The sequence below is a fragment of the Gallus gallus genome, chromosome 1 (genome assembly GCF_016699485.2).
Source record: "Gallus gallus isolate bGalGal1 chromosome 1, bGalGal1.mat.broiler.GRCg7b, whole genome shotgun sequence".
Lineage (NCBI taxonomy): Eukaryota > Metazoa > Chordata > Aves > Galliformes > Phasianidae > Gallus > Gallus gallus.
This window is the reverse complement of record NC_052532.1, coordinates 119,251,497-119,273,530: the sequence shown is the minus strand read 5'-3', so window position 1 is coordinate 119,273,530 and position 22,034 is coordinate 119,251,497. Positions and strand designations below refer to the sequence as shown.

Below are 22,034 nucleotides of genomic sequence, written 5' to 3'. Positions count from 1 at the left end.
TCCCTGCCGGGATCCAACTGCCATGGGCTGGGCCTGGGACGGGCTGCAGCCCTCAGGAGGCCCACAGCCCAACAGCCAGCGCGGGGCACCCAGAAGGGAAGCACAAGGGCAATGCATCTGCACACTGGGGCCAAAATAGAGCCCTGCTTCTACCAGAGTGGAGGGAGGGCTGGGTACCAGCTGGGAGCAGAGCCTATGCAAGGGCTTTATCATTTTCAGCTTGTCCTAATTGAAAGCACGTACAGGGATTATCTCTGATTTTCACCTGGGCCTTCCGGGATCTAATTTCTACCAGGAATAGTAGCTCTGGGCAGGCTATACATGCTGATTTCTTACAGCTTTCTTTTCATTTTCTGTTTGTTTGTTTGTATCTTTGGTGGAGGTGTGCAGGAATCTCCCTCTGACACTTGTCTTTTCAGGTCGAAAGCCCTCAGGATTTGCAAAGTGACAGGGTAGGTGAATGCCAGCATGTTGCTGCCAGCAGACTTGAGGTGGAGGAGGATCGCACAGGACTGATAAATCTCACCTGCTGCTTAAGCCAAAGGTAAAGCCTTTTTACTGCACTTTTTAAAACATTTATTTATGTGCTTTAGTGAAGTTTATCAAGGGGCATAATCAAGGGGTGTTTGGGATCTAACTGGATCCCAGTGCAGACCATGTATGCCACGCTGCTCCTCTAGGGAACACAAGCTCTCTTGGCAAACAGGTTGATAACTGCACATGCTCTTCTCTGTGTGTGGGGGAGGATTCCAAAAATGTCATTCTTCATTGTTGCATACTTCTGTACATTTATCTCCTGCTTGAACCCACTTTCCATCATCGCATTAGAGACCATTAGTCAGGATCGTGCTAATAAAATCATCCTCCCCAGTAGCAGAATGACATGTGTGGACATTAGATATGATGTAGGAAAGGGACGTTTTCTCTCCTTCTCAATAGGTTTGCCTGCATCCATGTCAGCATCACTCTTAATCCTTCCAGATGTTGCTACCAAAACTGTGTAGCTGAGGCCAAGCTTCATTTTGCAGCTTTACCTGTTTTGCATACAGCAGAGGCTGTGCACCTTTGCTACCCCTTTGGTAGTCATGCATCTGGTGTGACACAGAGCTAACCAGATTGGTTTTGCATCCTTGGTGCAATGTTATTTCCTGCACAAAGGTGTTCAGGTGCCAGCTGCTGGTATGGCACTGCCAGCAGCGCCAGCATTGATTTTACTGGGCCTGATTTAACACCTGTGCCAGATAAGCAGCTCCTGTAATGGTATGAAGATTGGTTATGCAGTTCACTCTCACACCTCCTCCATCTTCACGGCAAGCTGGCTAATGGAAATAGTAAGAATCATGATCCATATAAAGCTGTTTATTTGCCTGGAAATTTATTGCTGTTTCTTTTCAGTTATAACTGAAACAAAGCCAAACCCTTTCCAATCCCTTGCTCTCGAATGATAAAAAAAAGATTATCAGTGACAAAATGAGGTTTCTCCCTGCTTCACTTTTTGGCAATTAGCTTAGTCTAACTTGGGAGCCCTCCCTTAATCAACAGACAAATTATCTGCAGACAGCTGCTCAGATCTCCAGCACCTTTGGAAAAATTTTTAATATCCATCAGTGAGAGAGCAGCCAGTGACTAAACAGAAACTGAGAAAGCCACGTAGCAATAGGTGGGATGTAGTCAAACCATGATCTTATTTTTCACATCCATAATTTGGGGGATCAGATCTAATTTTTTACTCATAAGATGTTGCTTAAAATTAGGGAAACATTAGTGTTTAAGTGATGTATGATTTGCTGAGAATAGATAATACATTTGTACTCATGAGCATCATTTAGGCTTTAAATTAGGTTTAGACTTCAGATTTTGAGTATATTCTCTGTTTAAATCATTGCTATTGTGCAGTAGATAGTCTGCAATAAAGGATATTCTGGGGTGCACTACAAAAAATGTTGGTTTCCACTCACAATTTTTTTTTCTTCCTATAAAAGGCTGGAAAATGTTCTGAATTGCAGTGTTATATTCCATTTAATCTTACAAGTAGGCCATCAGTTAGTAAACACTTCAATTACCATTGTAAATGTTCCCAATTATTTTTTGAGTAAAGGTTATAAAAAGAGTTGTACAAGTAAAATTAGTATCATTAGTAACAAGTGGCTTGCTGCAAAATATTCATTACAAAAAATCTACAGTGGAGGATTTTCAAGCTACACTTCATACCAGAAGGAAATCAGTGCAATCCAGAGTACAGCACAGCAAAAGATTCAGCTGTTTAACAACGTACTGTATCAACACATACAGCAAAAGTGAGCCAAATGACTAATGGCATATGATGCTGTAGAATATAGGCTTTCCAGAAACTACTACTGAGAAAGATTATATTGATTTAAGTTGTCCTGTAAAAATCACTGGGCTGGAGTTTGTACTTCATCCTCGAATAATCATACACAATAGTATTTAGGTCACCCCATCTATTTAAACGCAAGAATGTTTGGACTGGGAAAGCATTCTGGAGAAACAAAATAGTAAGGGACACAAAGGAGAAATTTCCTTGCAGCTAAAAGCAATGTATGGTGAGATGGTGTCTATATATGAAAGCACAGGAGAAAGTCTGACATCTTGGGTATGGGGTCAAGAGTCAGAACAGGGATTCCAGCAAAAGCCCACTGCATGAATATGCCTACTAAGCCATGGCTGTATGGCAGTTTTCTGTGGATTTTAGTGGAAGAAGAGGGGAAAAGGAAGAAATGCTGTTGGCATCCTTGAATTCAGGGATGCAGCACCCAAAGGTGCTGGGCTAGCACTAACTACGCTGATGTGAGAAAGTCAAAATGCATCAAATGGTAACGGGCAATATGAAATAAAACCCTTAGATCAGCTATATCTCATTTGTTTCTTTTCTTTTTGCAGGTTCCCTTTCATTGGCCTCCAACAAAGACAGAGGCAGTTATGGCTCCTATTGCTCTCCTGCTGTATTAGAGGTGAGCTTCCCTGGAGAATAAAAAAAAAAAACAAAATGAGTTGAGAAAGTTTTTAACCTGGGCTATTGCCTCAGAGCATCTGCAGTGGGATGAGTCAGACAATGCAGCTGCAGAATAATGAATGTGATCGTGTTTTTCAACCAGCTCACTTCAGAGCACCTGCACTAATGGCTTTTGCAGCATTTCACAGTGTAGGGCAGTTTTTACCTGCTGCCTAGAATCTGTTTGCCTGATGTTTTTCATCCAGCCCTCGCTGTTCCCTTTGAGCAGGCAGAAGTGTCGGTATTGCAGCTGGGTAAGAGAGACCTGAAGTTCCTTTCCCAAGGGTTCCCCTGCTCTGCATCTACTCAAAGACTCTGATGGCCACTGTGCAGTGAGGATAAGAGTGGATCTCATGGAACTGTGTTCCCAAGCATTGTATACTTGGTACTTGAGCAAAATAGTGATCTTCTGGATGTGTGACCACTAAGGGCAGGACAAGTAACTTCTGCTTATAGCTTGGTGTGTCCAGTCTACTTTGATGTGATTTCTGCACACCTAGAGGTACGTGTACCCAGTACAAAACCATTACAACTGTGGACCCTCACCTCAGGTCTAAGAAAATGATGTGTAAATGGGGACTGGCTCCCCATACTGTCCTGATGCATTTACTTGCGTTTAAAACTGGCATTTATTTTTATAGGGACAGAAATGCAAGGAAAAATAACGTTGCTCTGGGACCACAGAGGAGGAAACACAGCCCTCACAGTGTTTGCTGCAGAGCTCTCTCTGAAATAAAGGTGCTTTTGACACAAGTGGGTTGGGATTCAGATCTTCCAGCCTCTTCCATTCCCTAATTCACATTCAAGCAAATGCTTTGTTGTTTAGTAAAGTAAAGGTCACAACGTAATCACCTTCTGTTAACACTGTTGGTTTATGAGATAACGAGAGCTTGATGTCCACGCTCAGTTGATCACTGAAAACGTTCCTAGAATGTGTATTCTACTTCATTGTTATCATTAGCATCAGGAGCATGTTACTTGGTGACTCCAGATTCAGCTGCCTCCACAGCTTACAACTCAGGCTTTACCATTGGGACAGAAGGGACTGCAGCTACACCTGCTAATCCTATTTTATTTGCTTGTAAACACCTGTGTTTGTTTCTTACCCACATGAGAGGTAGGTAAGAGAGACCACCCAAGCCCTTGCATTGGATGAAGTGCAGCTGGAATTAATTGCATATGCTGTAGAACGGACAGTGAATGGCAAACCAACAAAGTCTATAGAGGGCCTTTTTGTCTCAGTGACATTTGACTGAATAAAGCCATCCTGGAATGTGACAAAGGCATTGATGGGATGTGTTTTATTCACCCTTCTAATCCGAATGAGTTACTGGGTGGTGTGTGACCAGCAAGTCTCACTGATCATTTCTGAGGCCAGTGCCAGTCCATAGGAGTAAAAGGTACAGGTGGTTCTACTCACCAGACAGGGAGAAATACATTTTCCTTCATATTACAAACACTCTCTAAATTCAACTCCTGGAAGAAATTTATGGATTAGCTATAGGAACTGATCTGTATATATCAGGTTTTCTTCTCTAGGCCAGAGCAATGGAAATGGCCTCAGACACCTTCCCCCTTCCTGTGGTACACATACTAGGGCATGCATATAAGCTGGGGATAGTGGAAAGCCAACACCCTTATCTCCAACACTCTCGCTAAGAACTAACATACAGTGAGCTCACTTTTATTTATTAATTTTTACTTTAGAGTTATTGTGGTTGCAACAATGCAAATATTAGCTTCCTCACAGCAGCAGCAGTGCAAGGATTTCACTGCCCAGAGGAGAAAAAATAAAACAACAAACAAATTTTTTAAAAAAACATTCTGCTTAACTAGCTAGAAAAGCTGAAGAGATGCTTTCCACCTCTCTTGTTTAAGGATTGATAAAAGTGATTCTCAAAGGGAGCTGTAAGGGAACTGTTATGTCACGGCCTGAACTGATGATTGAGCACCGGGTGAAGGACGTGGCTGGCCTCGGAAGCACAGGTGCAAGCAAGTCACCTGTGCTTCCCCCGTGAGGAGAGGAGGTGGAACCTGGGTCCATCCCTCTCTGGGCTCATTTAAGGGCTAGCCTCCAAAAGGAGATCCTTTTCTGTATGAGGGCTGCTTCCTAAGGAATGTTTTTGTGTCCAGGGATCCTAACAGCAGGTTAGGTAAGTCAACTTTTTTCTGTGTGTTATTTTTTGATATTTCTTCTGATTAATTTTTTTTTTTTGTGTGTGTGTGTATGTGGTATTGTAATGAACTTATCAAAAGTCTGTTTTATTGCTTCTAAGGGCTAACTAGTGTGAATGTGGCCTGTGTTCTAAGCTACAGTGGTATGCACCTGATGTGACAATGCATCACCGTTTTCTTGGTACAATGGCAGAGTTGTCAGGAGACCTGGGTATTTTCTGAAGTGGAAAAGTCATTGGTGTACATACGACTGTCTGTCATACTGAAAGAATGAAACTGTAGACTGATAAAGAAAAAAAGCTGAGGGAAGGTAGACCTGTGAGAGTCACTGTGAGGGAAATATAAAGCTCAAAAACTTTTGAGCAAAACCACTTTTTCAACACTGCAAAAAAGTTTTTTTGTCATTTGGTCTCACAAGTGGCCCACTTCATAAGGGCACTGAGTGTCTCTCAACAGAAGCATGGGAAATGCCTCACATTAGAAGCCAGTAGCCCTTGGATGAGCTGTTCTAACATTTCTCAAGTATCAAGAACCCAGGGTAAACACTTTCTGTCTTATGTAGTGTGGGTTGGTCAGAGATTCCTTCTTATTTGGACTGGTAAAACTGCTTTTGGAGTGAAGAAACATTTCTGTTTGGAAATGGTGGTTGAAGGATATTCTTTAAGAGGCTACTGCGTTTCTTCAAGAGAATCTAGAGTCCTCATACACACAAAACCAGTCCAGCTGCATCCTTCTCCTTTCCCATACCCAGAGGCAGTGTTGATGCTTAAAACCCCTTATTCTGATAGTGGTCGTGACAAGGGGGAAGATGCAGATGAAAGTTGAAGTTATGTGACAAAGGCAATCCAATGGAAATACCATACTACAGCACAGATTTGATAACATACCTGCTTTGAATTCTTTAACCTGGAAGGTCAACGCGTTACTAGTACTTTCAGTGCTATGATAGTGGTATAGTTGTTTATGTCAACAGTGACCATTTTGCCAGGGTAAGACCACGACTTTCTTACCTTTTGGACTCTTCTAAACTTCTTCTCTATATGAGCTAACAAGCAAGTTACTGTAGAGAAAGTGTCCTTAATTTGCACTTTGGAAATGACAAACCTGATTGGAGGAGACCTGATTTATACAACATAAGTAGGTTTACATATGCAGAGGAGTAGATAATCTCAGTATTTACACTTTAATTTAGCTCATGGTAATATATGTGCCTGCGGCCCTGGCATGAAAAGAAAACAAGGTCAAAATTAATGTTGTAGTTTCAGAAACTAGGCATGAGGCAGTCTTCCAAGCCATCACTGTGCAGAGAGCTGCTTTATGTTGTTGTCATACAGCTTTATTATGCTAACTGAAGCAAAGATTTTCAAAAGAAAGGTTGCATTAAATATTTTCTCTCATACTTTTAACCATCAGAAAAAGGAACCCTAAGAATATCTCTTGGGTTGGGTGGTTTCATTCCTTTGAAAAGAAAACACTTGTGTTCAGAGGGTACCTTAACATGGCTGTACCCATTCAGTTGTGATATCTACCAGCTGTGCCTTTAATATCTAAACTACACAAACAAACTGTATACTCTGGTACTCTTACTACTTGTGGCTATGATTAAGAGGCTATAAGTGGAATAATAAAATGTGATCGTCATTGGAGTTGCCTGTTCTTTTTTTTTCCCCCAAGTAGCTCTATTTGCCTTTGTCTAATGAACATGTTAAAAGTCTGACATTTTATGCAAGGTGTTATATTTTTGCAATTTTCTTATAGTGAGATTTGTCACCTAATGACTATTTTCCAATTCAAAATTTAGAGAGTTGTAGGGAACTAGAAGTTGGTTTTGATTCCCTTGAAACCAATAGGAATTTTGCCATGAACTCTGGTATAGGCAGAAACACAATGTTCTTGTCACAGAGAAGTGTCTGTCCTACCTTAGTTTTTCAGCCTTGTACATCAGCTTTCTCACCTGATATGTGAACGTGTTATCTCCCAATGGTCCTACTGGAATAAAGACTATATAAACGACGAAGCTCTTTACAGCTAAGCCCGTCATCTGCTATAAAAGAGTTGTTGATGAGTTTCTACACAGAGCACGTGATTTTGCTTGTGTTAACTCTTAATATATAGACACTGCATCAGCTGCCTGCAAGGGCAGACTGACCTAGCAAGTGCACTGTGCAGCAGGGGTAGGGCAGAGATAATCCCCAGTCAGACATTCCCAAACTGAAGCATGCACTGAATCTCTGGGGAGCAGTCCTCAACACGGACCAGCCTTGTGTGTGCGCTTGCTCTCCCTACCTCTGATAACACTTGCGTTATTGTAGAAGCAGACAGGCTTACAGGTTTGCTTCTCACTGCTTTGGATTAAAAAAAAAAAGTATGTTTTTTTGTTGTTTTTTGCTTGGGGTGTTGGGTTGTTTTTTGTTTTTTTGTTTTTTTTTTTTTTGCTGTTAAGCAGATAGGAGCTTCTCCTGCTCTTGTCAGTTATTTCAGAGAAGTTACTGGAGGAAAATACGGCATTTCTACAATCTGAATTACTGAATGTTACCACAATCTCCAGAAAACAAAAACTACTGGGTACTTAGGTTTCTATAGGCTGTTTGTGATTCCTCATACATTAAAACTCTCAGCTGCAAAGATGAATAGAAAGGCATCGCTAAGCCATTAAAGAACAAAAGTGTTTAGGGAATTTTCAAAGGCAGAAAGAGCACTCAGAGGACTCGCGATTCCTTTAGGCAGTTAAACAGTCCTTATGGCCGTTCCCATTCATGACAATGTCCTTTCTAGTTACTGAAATACCGTGATTCTGTTATCAAGGTGACACCACAGTGTCTGTCTTGGTTCAGGGCAGCGCTGTGAGTGATAGACGCTTTAGAAATATTCAGAAAATGCTGGCAACTGCCCTCCTGTGAACCCACTGTTGTAGATCATTGCTGTCAAGAAATACGATTTGTCTTAATTGTTTGGGTTTCTCTTAGAAACAAATATTTACAGCTTCTGGTTCACGCGGTCTTCTAAAGGTCACAGATTCTAGCTCTAAGAGAAGACAAACTGTTCAACCTTAAACTATTTCACATTGGCTTCCTGTGTAAGCCTGTGCTGCCATAAAAACAGGCATCACTATGGGGCTCATGTAGGGACAGAGGAACGAAGTTCTCCTCCTTGCCCATTTCACCATGTTATTTTTAAAAGCTTGTGTTCATTGACTGAAAAAGCTACCTTCATTCTCCTTATCCTTTTACATGGGATGGATGTGTTGCATGCTAATGGTCTGCTGGGAAGTTAAAATTACTTTCTCATATAGCAAAAAAATATAGAGAGGTGAGAAAAGAATTTTTATCAGATTGCTATTAGTGGGAAATTTTGCATTACAAAGATTAAAAATGATCTGTTTTTTCCAAAACTATTACAGCCCTTCTATGCACAACAATATTTAGTAGCTTGTAGAAAATCTTCAGAAAATCTTCTCATGTTGGCTGCTGGCTTCATCTTCACTTCCTAAGATTACTAGGGAGATAAGAAAAAAGTTCCAGCAGTTATTTCTTACCTAGTTTTCATTTTATTGTTATGAAAAATCACAACTGAGGGAATCACCAAGGAAGTTGTTAATAAATTCTAGGTCCTGACTCTTCTCATGCTGTTCATTTGAACTGTAAAATTTCTAATAACACCAGCTACCTACGTGGTCAACTCAACTGCTTGCCTGTGAAGGCAATAATTGGACTGCAGAGCTAGATTCTCAGCCTGGTGCTGAAGGTGGTTGGAATTTGACTTAAACTTTCAGTTAATTCTCCTCTCCCTTTTCTGTCTTGGTTGATTTTGGTTTGTAGAAGTATCAGAAGGTGAAGCTTCACATGACTGAGAGTTATATGATTGCTAACGCCAGTTCTCCTGACCAGGATCATTTAGTTCTTGCTTGGATTCATCAAGAACAGCTCATCTTTTAAGAGCTATTATTTTTGTCATCTGACCTAGAAGAATCACAAGAGACCAAGGTCTTTGTTTAAGAACTGCCTGCATGCAAGTTAACTACGAATGCCTCAGGGAGTATAAGCCGCTGCCAGCATGGAAATTTATAGGATTGACATGGTTTTCTAATTTGATTGCTCTACTCATTGTTGCAAACTTCCTGCACAGGTATCAATTTTAACATCACGCAAACATATTACATTTATACATACCAATAATACCAGCTTTAAATTAGGAAACACTTCCTAATGGCGTGCATAATTAAATGTTAGGATAGGATGTCTAGGGAGGTCGTAGGATTGCCATCGTGAATGGATCCTTACAGTACACTGTAAAGAATACACTTGGAATTAGGTGAGTATAGTGGCCTGTGCTTAGAGACTAGGAGATGGATTAGAAGGTCTTTTGAGTCCTCCTGGGGGCTGTAGTCTAAAGACTTTCTGCTCACGTTAGACCTTAAATCATGAAGTTCTATGAACCATGAGGAGTGTGTATTAATAAGTGATTCACACAAGTGATTTTCTAAATAGAGATGCTTTTCTTAAAAACAAAAGCCTTAAACTGGGAAAAGCTCAGGATCATGCTGATGTACGACATTTTAGAGACATTGTAATTGCTCTGCTTGGGAAATTTACTGAGCATGTCAATAAATTAAAAATTGTACAGGACAAAGGGTATCTGAAAGCACCACCTCTTCCCAGGGAGGTCTATTGCAAGGTTGCTGCCCAACATCAACTGCTGCTTAAAAAGCTAATTCCTGGGGATGTCACATCTTCAGCACTTCTCCTGAGGACAGATCAGTCTGAAAAGATTGTGTTTCTGAGAGCTGACTGGAGTCAGAACTCCACCATGGCAGAAGACAGAATCTGTTGGGTTTTTTCCTACCCTATGTGCAGAAAAAAGATCTTATTCTAAAAAGTTCAAGGTCTTGTTCTGCATGACTGGAAAATACATCTCTGTGCATCACTTTCTTTCGGTTGTTTTTCCTTGAAGAGAAGGAGCACAATATGTAAAATATCAGTAAGCCCAAAAAAAAAAAAAAAAAAAAAAGACCAAACAAGACTCCAGCAATGGCCATGATCTCTGACTCATCCTTTCCCAATAGATACAGGTTCAGGGGAGAAACTCAGCTGGAACTTGCTCTTGGTAAAGATTTTGTGCACAGTGCAACACCAGCGTGCATTCTAGGATGAAATTAATACAGAACAAGCCAAATTCTTTAGGAATAATGCCTCCACACTGATGTACAAGTGTGTTTCTTGAAATAACAGTGCCATCCTGAAAGGCAAAATTATACACCAGTGTGCCAGTTCTCTTGTTTGTCAGGCAGGCCGGAATAACCTTGGAGTGGAAAGCTGAAGGAAGAAGCTTTTCTGTGGAAATGAGGAGCTCCTTCAAGATGCCAGGCTACCACAGGGCTGTGCTGAGAGATGCCGTGCTGGCAAAGCCTTGCTCCTATGGGATGGCAAAACAAGAATTCAAGCATGAGAACATCACTAAAGAGAAGCAATCCTCAGCTGATCCCCAGGGTGCCCTGTCTGTCCATGTGGGCCAAGATACAGGCTCTGCTGATCCAAAGGACTACTATTATCTTTAGCTGCATCTTTACCTAGAGCTGAGCTGCCATGTCTGGCAGAGGTTGATGCTGGCCTGAGGGACTTCATGTTTCTTGGTGCTGCTTGATTAGAGCTCAGACATGCATCACATAGCATCTCAGCCCCTCATGAGAGGCCATGCAACTGTGCACAGTGAGGCTTGGGTCCCCTCCTTGCTGCCACCCTGATGGGATAAGGGTCTGAAGTGCTATCTGATGCCTTTCTGAATCATGCTCTTCCCAGGGCTCCTCCAGAACCCAGGCAATGAGCTATGGGTGAGCCATGTGCTTCATAGATGAAACATCAGGCTAGAGAGAGAAGCTATTTGTTGTTTTCCCTTCCTAGAGATATTGTTTACAGCATATTTTCTTCTGAGCATTTCTTTCGCTCTGAATTCTCAAAGTCATGTAGAAGCAACTGCTGGTGCAAACCGCTGTGGCTGTAGCAATGTGGATGGTGTGATGCTATGCTACATTGGAATGAGACCTGGCCCTTAGTTTTAGTCATCGTGACGTTAGCACGTTTTTTTGCTTGCCTTGCTGAACAAGCATGTAGACAAAGCACTTTCCTCTCTACTCAAGAGCTAGAGAAGAGCACAGATGTCCCATTTGTGTCACAACTATATGAATTCACACTATCTGAATTTTCTCAACTGTGTACTACTGTCCAGTGTCATTTCCCTGACCTCCGTGAAGTTCTCCCCCTTTACGCTCCCCCACTTGACAGCTCTCAGAGATAGAAGAGTCAGCAGCATTTTGTAGGAGAAAGAGTCAAAGCAGGGAATTAAGACACCGCCTCATGCAGAGGCATTAGCGCCTGAGTCACTGGGATGTCATTCAGGCACTAGGACAGCCTGTGAAGCCTTTCAGATCACATGCGTGCATGACATTTAGAAGAGGTGGGTGACCTCACGGGAGATTATCTAAGAGATCTAAACTGACCATAGAAGGCAGCATTGGAAGCTTTCATTTATCCTCGCTAACCTTCAGCAATAAAAAAGGAGGATGAGTGCACGGATGTGCATGCAGGAAGTATGCAAGAAGCGCTGAGAACATTGTGAAAGCCAGAAGGCTGGTAAACCATACCCCAGCTCCAGTGACACACGGCTGTCATGGAAAGAGAGAGGAGGAGGACACGATTTGTTTCCCAAGGGACAGTGTTTTGTTTCAAACCTTTTCAAACCTCATTTGCTACTTGACTGTGCAGTAGAAGTTTAAAAAAAAATGGTGCTCTTTCCTGATTTTTGTAGAAAACCATGAATTTGGATGTCCTTCTGACCTTCTTAATTCTAAATATGGCCACTAGTCCAAGATCAACCTTGGGAACAACTGTGAGGCCAACTGGAAAAACTGAATTATTCAGTCCCCTCAATTCCTTCTATTGCTCACCCTGCATGTCTAAATCAGCATCCCATCAGACCACATGCTTGGTGGGGGGCAAGGAGCAAGGCAGTTTTCCTGAGTTCAGTATTAATAAGGATCCAAAGGGTCGTGAGATGTCTTCTTAAATCTGTGGCCTTCCTTTAATTATGTATGTCATGTGTCAGCCCAGAGCATACCTTTCTTCAGACTAGCGTTCCTGCTGAGCTTCCAGTTAGAAAATTGGAACAGCAGCAAATAAGTGGTATGGCCACAGAGATCTTGGTAGCTCTGAAATTGCTCTTGCTCCTTGCCCTGCTTCTCAAAGTAGAAACCCACACTTATGTCCTCTTCTGCCTCTCGTCCTCTGCCTTTTCCATCTCAATCTCTTGGAGCCCATCCTTCTGTGAGTTATCCCTCTGTACCTGTTGAGTCCATCTGTTCGTGTGGTGGGTCCTCATGTGCAACAAGCATGTGAATCCTGCCCCTTGTGTCCAAATTCACCCCATATGGTCAAAAGCTATGTGCTCAAGACAGAAAATGCTGTGTTCTGCATTGTTATAATGCCCAGTTTAGCTGCATGTTGAGTTATGCATTTCTGCTAAGATCAGGTCTTGTAGGCTCCAGATACGTGTGAGGTCCATCACTCATAGCAGCAGCAGAATATAGCTGCTTTGTTATTATCTTTCCAGGTGTAACACAAGTCTTCTGTAGAGTATCACTGAAAGCATTTCAGAGTAGCCTAGCGAGAAGTGAACGTGACAACTGAATAGGTCTGTTTATTTTACAAATTATTTTAGTCTGTTTCCAAGAACTCAGAAAAAGATATGAATTTTACCAGATTTGATTTATCTTACAACCAACCATTACTTTTTTTTTTTTTTGCCCCTAGAAAAAATGGGGCATGAAGTAAGGAGTACTTTTTGAGGGCTGAAAAAGTGACATTAGAGGGAATGTTCGTCATAGTTATTCATGAACCAGTAGTACTAGCCAGCTCATATACTGAAATACATTTTTGGCCCCCCAAAATCCCTACCTTAATCTGCTTCACTTAAAAAAAACAATATGAATTCAAATTACATGTGCACACATTAGGGAAACCAGGATTTAGTCAAATGGGCAAAAGGAATTTGTTTCAATGTTTTGGCCCTAGAGCTATTATCAAGAAATATACAACTACTTTCCTCAGACAGCCATCTCTGGTTCTCTTCTCTCAACACCATCAATTTTTTTATAATACAAAATGACCGAAGTGCAGGATTTTTATTACATATTCCCATAAATAATTTACTGATAACATGGAACGAGAGAAATGAAAGAGCCATCTCTATTGCTGATGTGATCACACTGAACACAGTCCTGGTAAGATGCCACTGAACTCAGCGAACTGTGCCTCAAGGCTTTGATTCTGGGAATTCACTTCCATAAACACAATTGCCTGCAACTACAGATGTTTTACTGGAAGGTCACCTTGTGAGAATATCCTCTCAGCATTTAGATGGGCCTCTCCAACACTGCATTTTGCCCAGGTGTGGCCTTTTATCCTTCATCAGTTGGTGCTTCTGCCTGAGAGTCAGCTCCCCGTCATGTGCTTACAAGTGGATTAGTGCAGTGGGGCCTTCCTTTTGCTACTAAATATAATAGCTTATGCCACCAGAGAAATAAAAAAACATTCTATAATTCAGGAATGCATAAAGCAGAGCCTCCTGAGTGTTAAAGCAAGCAGCACTGATTGTGTTAGAAATTCAGAAGCGTTATAAACTTCTAATTGGAAATCATTAAACCAGAGTCGTCACTTGAATTATATTCAAATATATCAAATTTTTCAAGTAACAGTATTTATTACTTTTTCTCTGCCTCTATGTTAAATGTTTGGGTTTGTTGTTTTTTCCGTGCAGATGATCAGAGAGATCATTAAATCAAGTTTTTGCCCAGTGGACCACAATTTAAACTCTGCCACACAATATGCTGAGGTAGTGGTGTCTTGTAAGACTAACTCCTTTGCTGGAAGGGGAGACACAGCAATAAGTACTTCTGTTTTTCTAACAGAACATATCTCTACCATGCTGTTGAATAGTATTTCAGAAAAAAATACATTTGGTCTTTTTCAAAATTGGCTAATAAATAAAGAGATAAAATAAAAGTGCAGAGAAGGAGGCAGAAGGATAGAAAAGCAAGCTCTTCCTTCACTGTGCATGCTCTGAGCTTAGTGACACTACAGCAGTACAGTCCCTTTGATGTACTGTCACGCCAGTGCTATGCAGAGAACAGTGCAGAGAAATGGTATTGAAATCCAGTTATTTTGCTGTATTTCATAGGTCCCTCATTAAGCAGGTTAGGGATATGGGGTTGAAGGGGAGTTTATGTCTCTGTGGCTTGTTTATGATAAACATCTATTTTTGTGGAACCATTCCTTTAGCTTCACTGCCTAGAGACAGTCATTTATCATCAGTGAGATGTCAGTAGATAGCTGTTAATGAGCTTGGTTCATACCCATAAAGGCTGACAAGTAACTAGGTGAAATAGGTATAATTTTAGCATGATATGTTGTCATGTATTTCATTGTAATAACTCAATATTTTCTTTAATCTGTTCGAAAATGTAATATTTGGGGTGTGAAATTTTACATGCCAGTAGTAGACTACAAAGTTAATGGGACATCTTTCACTGGTCCGTCCATGCCCTAGTCAGACCCTTACATAATATTTAGATGAAAAGTAATAGGACTAAGACATGCCAGTTCAGACCAGTTATTATCAGTTTGGTAGCTGAAACAGAGAGATCCTTCACAACCTCTTTTTTTTTATTATTATTATTTTCTTTCCTGGCACTAAGTTGCTGAGCCTACGCTTTTATAGAGATTCATTGTACTGCTAAGACATGAAGGGTCTTAGTGTGGGCAACTTGTTGATCCTCTCTGTCAACCTCAAGACAGTGTAAAATTTTTTATATATATATATATATATAAAATGAAATTTCATTGAAAAAAAAATAAAGCTAAATAAAAATTGTCTTTGCCTCTGCCTTCCCTTTCCCTGCTATTATGTTTCAGTGGTCCGTGGTGGTACCTGTTCATTTTGGAGGAAGGTATCAAAATATGATGAAAAAAACACACTTCTGTATCAAAGATGTGTGGGTTTTTTTTCTTTCTTTTGCTTACTCATTCAGATGTGATGACTGTTACACAGAATTCTCTGAATCTTAAGAACTCTGTAGGTTTTATGGGTTGAAAGACCATCCTCTACCAAAGTAACCGTGAAACAGGCTTGGTCCACTCCTGAGTGGAATGAGATTTCCCTTTCTGTGGTCTCCAACCATGTGTGATGTGCACTCAGCCTTCAAACCGTGGAGGATGCCAAGATAATGGGGCATCTTTCTCACATGCTTGTGTACCGCATTGCTGACAGATAAAAGGAAGTAATAGGTATCTGCCAACTAAACGACAGCTCTAGGAAAGTTATACATAAGACCTTTTGCATGGGAAAGAAAATTCAGAGCAGCATGAGTCAGTAGGACTAAACAGTTCCTCAGGTTTCCATTGGATGAGGCTTTCCTGCTGCTCCCAACTCTCCCCATCTCCTGCAGTTTCAGCTAGGAATGTTCTTAGCTCTGAAATGAGGGGGAAAAAATGTGGCCTTAGTTTTCTGCAATTCTTTGAAGTATTTTTAAAGTGAGTAAGGAATAATAAAAGTTGAGTCCCTGACTCACCTTGCTTTTAACATACTTTTGGTTCAAAGGATTGTGTTTTCTCCTCTTTTAATCATTTGTATATTGGCAGAAATAATGCACTGCAATATCAGTGACTGGTAATGCAGTGTGTAGGAAAATTACTCTTTTTTGATTGAATAGACATGTTAATCTCATCAGTATGTAAATGAAAGGTGCTCCTGAGGCATTCTGCCTCTTGAGACTTTCATTTCAGCCTGTCTTTTGGGGATGCTCACCTCCAAGGATTGCATTAAGAGAAATCAGCTGTAAAGATGTAAGTAGGGAACAGGATACTAAACAGTGTTGGTATTATGTATTGAAAGTAAAAAATACAAGAACTAAATTGCAGCGAGTAAGGCTCCTTTTGAATTTACTGTACATAGTCACACAAGTATATGCTTGTAATAACTTGAGATATAAAAATATTGCCATCTATGTTTTGTATTGTGTCACGTAGCCAACTAGAATTAAATGCATGTCATTGTTAGTAACATTCAACTTGAAGCTTGTTTTCTAACCAGAAAGATCATCTTTATTTTAACTGAATAAACAAGAGCCAGGCAGAGTTTCAGATGATGTGAAAGAGTTTCTATCAATGGTAGATGAATATTAGTACAAAAAAAGCTCCTCTTATCCTTTCATAGTAAATGACACAAAGACTAAGGGCATACAGTGTATTAAATTTCTCTAACAATAAAATATAATTTCAAAAAATAAAATCTGCATTGAACAGTCTTTGTTTATGTACAGTCTGTATAAAACAAGCGCCAGGGATTCATCATTATATGTTGGTGTGTTCATACATTATTTTTGCTCAGCATCAATATTTCAGTGTCTCTCCTTTATTTGGGCTTTTGAAGACAGTGATCCTTCAGCCTGCATTTCAGGAGCATGTTCCTACAAGGCTGATTGACCTGTTTATTTGTAATAGGGATGCTCTGAAAGTAATGCCTCCTATTTTATTACGTTGGTTCACGATGACACAGGCTGATGGTGGTGGTATGACAGCAGAGGTTGAACCTTCCCACCAATATCTCATTACATGTTGTTGCCATGTGACAGATGGCAGCAGAGGGGCAGTCTGACATGGAAGTGCAAATGAAGCAAAGGTCTGTCATTAAGTTCCTCCATGCAGAAAAAATGGCACCCACTGACATTCGTCAATGCTTGTGAATGGTTCTGGAAACCAACCAGTAGACGTGAGCACAGTGAGGCAGTGGGTGGTGCCTTTCAGCTGTGGCAACAGTGACAATAGGTCACCTCTGCTGCTGCAGGTTTTTACAAGCACAGCATGCAGGCTCTTGTTCATCGCTGATGAAAATGCATAGCTAGTGGTGGTGACTGTTAAAAAATAGTGTTTTGTAGCTGAGAATTTGCTCTATCAAATAGAGTTATTGTGCTCTTTGTATCTGTTGTACTTTCCATGGAAATAAATGGGAGGTATTACTTTCAGAACAACCTACATGTAGAGGTTGTAGAATTTCTGTCAGTCATCTCACACCTTGTATTTTCATTGTACAAAGTTAGGATAAAACATAAACATCAGAACAGTGGTGCACGTTTAGATTGCCAAGAAAAAGAAATACTTTGGCTCTGCAGTAAGAGAAAAATTTAGCTGAACTCACCGTAAAGACCAACCCTTTTAATATTGTCTTTTCCTTTATTACACATAATCCACTGTTCCTGTTCCATAACCAGAAATACACAACAGGAAATTAGATATTACATTCCTCATTCATTCTGAATTTGGTGAAGTCTTTTTAAAACTCTTTTGTCTATATTCATTCTTTTTTAAAAAAGAAACCAAGTTAATTGTAAATAATTACTTTTTCTTTAATAAAGCATTTATTCCACTTTTCCTCAAACTTCTAAACACGTTGTTCTCTAATCTCAGATTAAATCATTCCTGAATATATACATATTTCTCATTAGTTTCTGTGCTCTCTTTTATTTCATCAATACTTTTCTGTGTTAAGCAAAATGGACAAGAAGAAAGTGTTGATATAAATGTACAAAGATGATGCTTCCCATGAAGTGTTGCTGAATCAGGAAGTTCAGTCTTCATACAAATATATAAAATATTTCAGATGATATCCATTCATGGAATTAGTTTGGTTTCTTGTCAGACCTGCATAACAAATACAAGATCAGAAATTAATAATTTATCAGTGATCTAACAGATGTTTCAAGAGAATGCAGAGAAGTACCTTCAAGTTGTGAGGGGGAGTATATTCCTAGCACCTGCAGTATACTTGTTTACACCTGAGCTCAGGGAATAGAGAGTGAGTGTGAAAGAGGTCTTCTTGATCCACATCTGATGAAACTTCATGACTCTCTTAAAACCTCGTGAACTCTTAAAGCATTGAGTTTTGCCTCTCAGTAAGGGGTATCTGCCACCCCTGTCCCTCTCCATTGCCCCAGCTCTTCCGCAGCACTACAGCTTGTCCCAGGGAAGTCCCTTCAACAGGCACAGACTGTAAGCCCTGTGGCACAGATCCTGTTTCTGCTTTAATCTTCAGGATCAACCAGCACTGAACACAGTAGAATCATAGAATCCTTAGAGCTGGAAGGGACCTCTGAAGGCCATCTAGTCCAACTCCTCTGCAATGAACAGGGACACCGCAGCTAGATCAGGGCCTTATCCAGCCATGCCTTGAAAGTTTCAAGGGACAGGGCATCAAACACATCACTAGGCAGCCTGTTCCAGTGCCTCACCACCCTCACTGTAAAAGATTTTTTTTTTCCTTATATCCAGCCTAAATCTACCATGTGAGCTTGAAGCTATTTCTGTTTATTCTAACACCACAGTCCCTGCTAAAGAGTCTGTCTCCTTCTTTTCTGTAGCCCCTCTTTAGATACAGAAAGGCCACTATCAGGTCACCATGCAGCCTTATCTTCTCCAGGCTGAACAGCCCCAGCTCTCTCAGCCTTTCCTCATAGGAGAGGTGTTCCATTCCATGGATAAAATTCTCGATGCAGTAGCACAATGGTGTCTGTTGTATATATCCCATCAGTGTTAATTTGTTTGTTATGTTAAGCAGCGTAAGGGGGTGTTAGCTGCTGTCTGTGGAATGATGAGCAATTTCCATTGACCCATGTGCAGTGATTCTTTCCTGCACTGTCACAGCTAATTTGAAACAGCATAGGGTCTATTCCTGTTCCCTTTGAAGTTAAGGGGCATCGGAGGTTGCCATTTATATCAGTGATTCCAGACAGCCTCAATACTGAGGAAAGGGGTTTGAAAATAACTTTCAATTGCTCAAGACATTAACTTTCTTAGAGTACGTGTTTAATGAAATAGGATTTAAATATTTGGGGTGGAGGAATATCTCCGTATCTTCTTTTTTTAAAATTTTCTTAAATTCATGAACCTGTATTGAATGCTCAGAAAGTAGAGAGAAAGCCTCAAGATGGTGAAAAAATGGCAACCTTCTATATTTTACAATACGTCATTTAAACTGAGGGTTTGCTACGCTTCATGTGGGGGCTGTACACATTTGAACAAATATTGGAGGGAGGGACATTCAAAAGACTCAGACTACTTAGCTTTGAGAAGAGACTGGTGGAGAAAAGAGGTGCTGTTCAGAAAACCCTTATATGAACTTCATGGAAGTGTTGGTAACTTTTGAATAAAAAATTCTAAAGAAAAATAACTAGAGTTGAATAATGGAGAAGGAGTTACTGTCCAAAGGAAAGAGAGAAATAATAATAATAAAAAAAAAACAGTGCTACTAGCATGATCTTTGGCCATTAGCAATCAAACTTAATCGACTCTTAAACTGACTCGGTGATGCAGTGTATTAGTCTGCTTCAGCTAAAACTTCCCCACAATCAGGTAATTTTACGTACTTCTGATCTCAAAAACAAAATCAAACCTTGAAGCTGTATTTGATGGCTCCCCAGGATATGCATGCACGTGTAATCCTGTCCTGTATAATTACTGCCTGCCTACATGCGCTCTCTTATGTTTCAGTTGAGTATTCTCTTTCAAACTGTTCTGTGCCTGTTCCTGAATATCACAAGGTGACTGTTTTGCAGCGGTGGGTGGATAAAACATTACTAGCTATGATTAAATGCAAGTGCTCATGCCTTGGCTCAGAATAGAGGGTATCTATTAGCACCGGTGTGCTCGGTGCAGTGGGCACATAGAAATATAATTCAGCACTTGGTGGCACAAATGTTTTCAGATCCTTCCACTGAAAGAGGATTTCTAAATATATTGTGGGCAGGTTCACAGAGTGAGTGACAGCTGTAACTCAGCGTCTTCTTTTATAGGTTATGTGCCTTTTATTATATGCCTTTCTAGCAGATTCATGGTAAGGCTGTACTTCCTTCAAGTGCCAACCCGTAGGAGATATCTGCCCTGTGTAGGAGCTCCATGCTCATCTTTCCCTACCTTAGTCACCAAGTAGTTTAGCCTTTCCTTGTTCCCTGAGCCCATTATAGCAGCTTTCTGTGCTGTGCACACCGAGACACCAAGCCTTCAGGGATCTTGATGCAGGTATGAAAAAAACAGAGTCAGACTTTCATCAGTAGTGCCCAGTGACAGGATAGGAAGTAACCGACAGAAATTGGAATGCATGGAATTTCATGTAGACAGGAAAATAAACCTTTTTAATGCAAGAGTGATCGAACGCTGGAGCAGGCTGCCCATAGAGGCTATGTAGTCTTCACCCGTGGAGTGGACAGGCTTGGGTGTTCACCTTCGGTGTACACAGCCCTCAGAGACCTGCAGGGGCTGCCCCTGCTCCAAGCAGGGGTCAGGACAGGTGATCTCTAGGGGTGCCCTCCAGCTTCAGCCAGCCTGTGAGTTTGGGCATGGCTTATGCTGGTCCCATGAGAGCTTGTCCCTCTGTTGTGAGGGTCAGGGTGGTTTCATGGATGAGGTGAAAGATCCTTATTTGCCCCTGCTCTGTGGGTATGTCAGTACATTTACAAACTAAAAGTGTCATTTGCCATATTATTGTGTGACTAAAACTCCAAGTAATCAGCTGCTTGGGTTATTTTCAGCCGCATGCTCCATTTCTTCAAGAACTCACTTGTCCTTCCCCAGTTTTCAATCATTTTTCCCCTCATTGCTCCCAGATATTTGATACCTATCTCTCTCTGAAATCAATGTTAATATCACTTAATACTTTGATGACCTCAAGGTTTAAGTGTCCCAGCTGGCATCATATCCCATAGAACTGAACACACATTTCTCTTCTTCCCCAGTGGCACGGAACTCTCACTAGGCAGAACATCCACCAGAAGGCCTGCTACCTCCAGTCCTCCCAGTCATAACTGAGATATAGCAGACTTAATATGGAGAAAGCCAGTTGTCTAGGAGGCTGTATACTAGAAGGAACCATCCCTGGAGGCACTCAAGACTAGGTTGGATGGGGCCCTGGGCAGCCTGATCTGGTGGGTGGCAGCCCTGCAACCTAAGCCATTCTATGATTCTATGAAGACTCATTAATTAACAAGAGGAGCAAAAAATTAATACAGCCACCAGGACCCTGTCATTGTGATCCAAATGCAGGACCAACCAAAGTGTCATAGTAAGCTTTACCTCAGAACTCAGATGCAGAGGAAAATAAAGCCCAATTCTCGTTCTTGAATTTTGTATAAAGCACACCACTTGCAAGTAGTGCTATTTTAACACCTGCTAATAATATTATCTTTCTCTCAAGTGTACTTCCTGCTCTCTAGTTGCTTATAATTGCAGTCAGTGGACCCTCTATTATCTCCCCATGACGCTTCAATCCACTCAGACCTCCTTCTGGCCAGCTACAGTTCTCTCTCCCAGCTCCCAAAGGCACGTTATTTTTAGAGCTCAAACTCCTCCAGAGATCAATGGGAGTCTGTAAACTCAAAAATAGGTTGCTTATGGTACATTAATAATCCTTACGGTTATGTTCTCTGGTTATTCTTTCAGCTGCTGAAGCTTATCTACCAGTGCCTCTTTTGCCACTTCAATCAACCTTATTCTGTTGAACAACACTGCATTTTAAAGAAAACAGAAAGGTATGTACTTGACAGAAAACACAAGCTTAAACGTTGTCATGATTAAGGACAGTCTTAAGCACAAGCTTAGAAGCTTTCTTGAATCACAGAATTAGCTTTTTTTTCCAGCCCTCAAGCCTTACTTCTTTCCCATTTTGAGAATCTGGAGGGCTCTGATTACAGTCAAGGAGATGCCACTGTTAGCTTCTATAGCAAAAAAAAGTCCAGGTTTCTGAGTTTTTT

The 22,034-nt window shown here is 40.9% G+C and overlaps 1 protein-coding gene and 1 long non-coding RNA gene across 7 annotated transcripts in view; one reads left to right on the top strand and one right to left on the bottom strand.

Annotated features, from left to right (window-relative positions):
• The first annotated feature begins 73 nt into the window (after positions 1 to 73).
• On the top strand, positions 74 to 16,105 carry LOC121109220. Its single transcript, XR_005849355.2, has 5 exons — positions 74 to 544; positions 2,902 to 2,972; positions 3,243 to 3,515; positions 3,655 to 5,166; positions 9,007 to 16,105. It is a non-coding gene; the product is annotated as an uncharacterized LOC121109220 (long non-coding RNA).
• A 210-nt stretch (positions 16,106 to 16,315) lies between these two features.
• SMPX (small muscle protein, X-linked) overlaps positions 16,316 to 22,034 on the bottom strand; it is a 44,433-nt gene continuing 38,714 nt past the window's right edge. For all 6 annotated transcript variants that reach the window (XM_040702190.1, XM_040702186.2, XM_046943372.1 and 3 more), the window contains one exon: positions 16,316 to 17,934. The gene's annotated coding sequence lies outside the window, so the exon portion shown is untranslated. The remainder of the gene's footprint in view (positions 17,935 to 22,034) is intronic.